Source organism: Oryx dammah, unplaced genomic scaffold, assembly GCF_014754425.2.
Source record: "Oryx dammah isolate SB20612 unplaced genomic scaffold, SCBI_Odam_1.1 HiC_scaffold_16, whole genome shotgun sequence".
Lineage (NCBI taxonomy): Eukaryota > Metazoa > Chordata > Mammalia > Artiodactyla > Bovidae > Oryx > Oryx dammah.
Window position 1 is genome coordinate 57,217,667 of NW_024070200.1, and position 6,020 is coordinate 57,223,686.

Consider the following 6,020-nt stretch of genomic DNA (forward strand, 5'->3'; position numbering starts at 1 on the left):
TGTCCCTAATTTAAACCCATTTCCCAAATTGTTGTTATATTACCCCTGAAGTAATACAGGGATAATATTATATTATCCCTGAAGTAAAACAGTCCTGCAATTTCCTCATAGATCATTTCAGACTCTCATTTTGACCTTCCTCCTCTGTAAAACAGAGGATTCTCTAAATGCGTCTCAATGTTTCATCACAAAAACTGTTCGGGTTCCTCTTATCTGAATCCTCTCCGACTTCTCCATCCCCTTTAGAAGCAGGACTAAGGGCAAATGGAGAGGTTTAACTCTCCAAAGGGCCATGGTGGAGGCTTCATTTTATAAGGTGCCATGAAAAGATGCAGAAAGATGAAAATACCACTCTGAGATATACAAAGTTCCAGTCCTGGTGCAGACTGGGTGGCCCTTAACAAGCTGCTTGAGGGTTAATTTGTGTTTTCAGTGGCAACTCAGCTCTTGAAGGCATTTTCCTAGGAGACCAAATCCCCAGGACATCACACCTAGATGAAAATAAATGGCATTATTGCTACCAAGATACGCTCAGCGCTGTGTTGTTGGATTTTAGATTTACATTAAAAGCCAATTTGCAAAGTAAACTTCTGGGAGAAACTAGCAATTCCTTTTGACATTATTTTATAGGAAAAAACCATCAAAATATGATTTATTCTCAAATTGTAATATGAAGACAGTAGGTAAACTGAAAGGGACAAGGGACAATTCCTGGCCTTTAATTGTCTCATTCCAAGAGTAGTCTGCCATGGTATCTTGGGCTTCCTTACTTTTAAACTACTGCTACAACTATACTGGTACCATAATGGTGATGGAGAAGACTCTTGAGAATCCCTTGGAGTGCAAGGAGATCAAGCCAGTCAATCCAAGGAAACCAACCAACCCTGAAGATTCATTGGAAGGACTGATGCTGAAGCTGAAGTTTCAATACTTTGGCCATCTGATGTGAAAAACTGGCTCAGTGAAAAAGACCCTGATGCTAGGAAAGATGGAAGCAAAAGAAGTGGGCAGCAGAGGATGAAATGGTTAGATAACATCATCGACTCAATGGACATGAATCTGAGCAAACTCAGGGAGAAAGTGAAGGATGGGAAGTCCATGGAGTAGCAGAGTGAGACACGACTTAGCAATTGAACAACAGCTACTATACTATTCCTCATCAATTTCCTGGGAACTATAAGAACTACTGAGACCTGTTCCTGATTTGTTTGCTATTAAATCTGTCATTGGGATAAAATTACATTTTAAACTATTTCTGTTGGAAGAGTATGTCAAGTTTCCAATAAGATTTTGTATTTGATTTCTGGTTTCCAGAATATCTGTTTAATTTATGGTCAACTTCAAAAGGTGGAAAATAAGTTCTTGATTTCAAGCTCAGCTTGATTGTTGCTACTTTATACAGAAGAGATGGTAGGATGAGGTCCATGTGACACAGCTCCACAGCCCCTCCACACAAAGTCACTGGGATATGGAAGTGACTCAGACTGTAGATTATGAGCCCCTCTTTCCTGGGGCTCATAAAAAAAGGTAAATAAAATATGCATGTGTATTTGAAATATGTTTGTTTGTATGTATGCCTGTGTATACATATGCATATAGAGACATTCAAGTATAACTTGTATAAATGCATATATAAAGGCATTAATACATATATAAATACACTAATACATTAATACATGAATATATGATATATATAAGTACACGCTCCAATGACTCAGCAGTAAAGAACTTGCCTGCGAGGCAGGAGACCCAGGAGATTCAGGTTTGATCCCTGGGTCAGGAAGAGCCCCTGAAGGAGGGCATGGCAACCCACTCCAGTATTCTTACCTGGAGAATTCCATGGACAGAGGAGACTGGCGGGCTATGGTCCATAGGGTCACAGAGTTGGACATGACTTAAGCGACTTAGCACAGACCAGGAGATGAATATAAATACATGAATATATGTATATTTGTATACACGAATACATATATATATATACACTTTGCCGACAAAGGTCCGCCTAGTCAAAGCTATGGTTTTTCCACTAGTCATGTATGGATGTGAGAGTTGGACTATAAAGAAAGCTGAGTGTCGAAGAATTGATACTTTTGAACTGTGGTGTTGGAGAAGACTCTCGAGAGTCCCTTGGACTGCAAAGAGATCCAACTAGTCCCTCCTAAAGGAAATCAGTCCTGAATATTCATTAGAAGGACTGATGCTGAAGCTGAAACTCCAATACTTTGCCCACTTGATGCAAAGAACTGAGTCATTTGAAAAGAGCCTGATGCTGGGGGAAAGACTGAAGGCAGGAGGAGAAGGAGATGACAGAAGGTGAGCTGGTTGGATGGGATGACAAAAGATGAGCTGGTTGGATGGCATCACCAACTTGATGGATGAGTTTGAGCAACCTCCTGGAGTTGATGATGGAGAGAGAAGCCTGGCATGCTGCAATCCATGGGGTCACAAAGAGTCAGACATGACTGAGAGACTGAACTGAACATGAATATATATATGTACATAAATATATATTATATTTATATAAATTGAAAATATATGTTAATTTATCATTTGATTAAAATCTAGAGGCACTACTAATCTTAATTTCTGCATTAATTGTCCCCAAAGCAAATGAAACGTAATATCCATAATAAACATTTCTTCAAAGGAGACTTTTCTCATTTAAAAAAAAAAAAAACAACATTAATTTATCACAAACGTTGTCTTAACAGGTTCCCAGGAGGTGCTAGTGGTAAAGAACCCACTAGTTGGGAAGATTTCCCTGGAGCGGGCATCGCAACCCACTCCAGTATTCTTGCCTGGAGAATCCCATGGACTGAGGAGCCTGGTGGGCTACAATCCATAGGGTCACAAAGAACTGGACACGACTGAAGCCACTTAGCATGAAGCACATAGCCTTAAACGCACCAATGTCTTTTCTACTGTACTTTCCAACAAATGATTTCTGGTACGTTTGTGAAATGTTACAGATGGGTCATGTCCCAAATGATCAGGATACTTGTGGTACCTGGTATTTGGCTCCCAAGCCCTGCACTCCAGGCTGGATGGAGTGTGTAAAGAAAAGGTTGCCTCTATTTGCCTTTGTCTTTAAGAAAGTGAGTAACTGTCTCTCTCCTCGCCTAGTCCCTCCATGGAGAATTTACTGGCCCAAATTTTTAAAAAATCTCCTACCACACTCCCATTTTCTGTAAGTGCAATTAGTTGCAGGTACAAAATTTGGAGCAAAGAGGTCTCTGGTGGCCTGTTGTGCCTGCAGTTATCCAACTGTGGCTGCAGTTTTTCAGTGCACAACTGATTGCACCCACAAAAAGAAAGACTGAACTCCGAAAATGGGTCCCTTTAAGACAGCTGGGGGATTGTACGCCTCAGGTTGGCAAATTTCAATCTTTTCTAGAGTTACGTCCATCACTCTGGCTCACAACGTGAGTAGGAAATCCAGCTTAGGCATCTCAGCAGAGGGAGAAGCCCCCTCCCCCCGCCCCCAGGAAAGCAGGTACAGCTCCTTTGCCCCACTCCACTTTGACCTCGGTTGTACCAGTGGGCAGTGAACTAAGATATTCAGCCTTCTGGCCTCCATCCCTTGGTTAGTTGACCAGTCACTCTCCAAAAGGGTTTGAAGAGAGAAATTCAGGCACCCTGTCAATAGAACACACTTAACCAACTCTAAATTTGCTTTAAAGAGACAGCTACAAAGATTGACTTTTGCAAAGTGACTCACTCCACCGTGTATCAAAAGACATCTGTGTGCTCCCGCCTATTATTAACTGTGGCACTGAGTCCATAAGAAAGGGTTTGGAAGGAATTCCAGTGTGAATCCACTAATTCAATAATCCAATAACATAAATTCGAGTAATGGATATTAATACTGTGTTCAAAACACGCTCACAACTTTTATCTCTCTCTTTCTCAAACATACAGAGCATGCATCGAGAGAGGCTCCTGATGAAATAATAAAACGCAATTCTCATCTAGAAAAAAGAATCATTATAGGAGGATGGTAATTTACTTTATATGACCTTCAATTGATTATTCTGTGGCTGCAACACAAATATCACAGGAGCTATTGATCGTAAAACCTACCAAATAGATCTCTAATAGCTTTTACTGGGCAAAAATAATTATGCTTGCACTGTGGTCAAACACACATAAACCAATGTGGAGGTATTAATGTATGGTATTATTACCCATCTGTCTACGAGGTATGGAGAAGACCCTTCATGGGAACACACTCTGTCTAAGCCCCATGAAAGCTCAATATCCAAGCCAACAATTACAGCCAGTTACACTGAAAAATTGATTACTGTAACTAAAAGCCAGAGCTGGAAAATGGAGGTTGCAGCTTGCTTAATAAAAGTAAAATAATAACGAGAAAAGTCCTAATTGAAGAGAAATCCTGCTGCCGTCGGTATGTGATGCAGAAATTGAATTTCCCTCTGGTGTTGGCAGCAGAGGAACTTTTCAGAGTCAAGCACTTTCTCTCCAGCCCAGATCAAGATCAATGATCAACACCTGTAAAAGGTCGGGGTGTCTAATCAAAGAACAGATCATCTATCTCTCAAGGAAAAGTGTCCAACATAATCCAGCAATGCGGCACTGCTGGCCACGGAGAGCATGGAAAATCCAGGTGTTCCACCTTGGTGACCAGGAAGGATGCTCTGATCTTACAAAATGTGGATCCAGACATCAGAGTGGGATTTGGGAAAGCTTAAAGTGGGCCTGAAGCTGATGAATAAAAAGCCACAAGCTCAAGGTGGAACTTTCTAAGAAAAATATTTTAGAGTTCAGAATCCCTCAGTAAGAATCCCCCCACTCCAGTCAATACTTTAAATAATGAAAACCTGAAACTAGCAATAGCAAAAACAACTTCTATTAATATCAAGGTATGAAAATGAGTAATGATACATTGAAGGCAAAAGGAGAAGAGGGTGGCAGAGGGTGAAATGGTTAGACAGCATCACCAACTCAATGGACATGAATTTGAGTAAACTCTGGGAGATGGTGAAGGACAGGGAAAACTGGCATGCTGCATTCCATGGGGTTGCAAGGAGTCTACATGACTTAGTGAGTAAACACTCACAACACAATGATACATTTTTAGTATCTAGAATGAATAGACCAGAATGTGAATAGGAGCAAGCGAAGGATAAGGAAAAACTATACTCAATAAATTGTAATAACCTATAAAGGACGAGAATGTAAAGAAAGAATATATATGTGTGTATAACTGAACAGCTTTACTGTCTATCTGAAATTAACACATATTATAAATCAACTGTATTTCACTATTCTTTTCTAATTCACAAAGAGAAGAGACTTTGTTTATCCACTGTGGGTTCTGTGCTGTGTTTGGAGGGAAGAGTAAAGGATGAAGGAGAGGGGGCACTTACATCCCATGAAAGAGAAGAGAATAATACCCCATGAATCCCATTCACATATCCTATAAAACAGAACAAAATTGGAATGTGCAGCTGGAGGACTGCGCATTCCAATGACAGGAAAGGTTTTCCAGAGTACTTCTATCCAGACCACACCCAAGACCAAGAGAATCAGAAGGTTGCTCTGGGCACTGGTATTTTCTTTTTCCCCCCCGTTTTATTAAGATAAAATTGACATACATCACTGTACAGGTTTAAGGTACACAGTACAATGACTTCACTTATATACATTATGAAATGATTACCATGGTAAGTTTAGTGAGCATCCATCATCTCACATAGATACAAAAAAATATTTTTTTCCTTGTAATGAGAACTCAGGATTTATTCTCCAAACTTTCATATCCATCATAGGGCAGTGTTAACTATAGTCATCATGCATATACTACACTGCGAGTATTCAATTATTTTGTAACTGAAAGCTTGCATCTTTTTATTTTGAACCAATTCAACATAATTAAGATTTATACAATTTCCACACAACAGTAGGACACAAATTCAAGTTCCCATAGACTATAAACTAGGAGACACTGGAAGCACCTGTATTTTCTTAAAAACTCCAAGGTGAGTCTCTTGTGAAGCTGG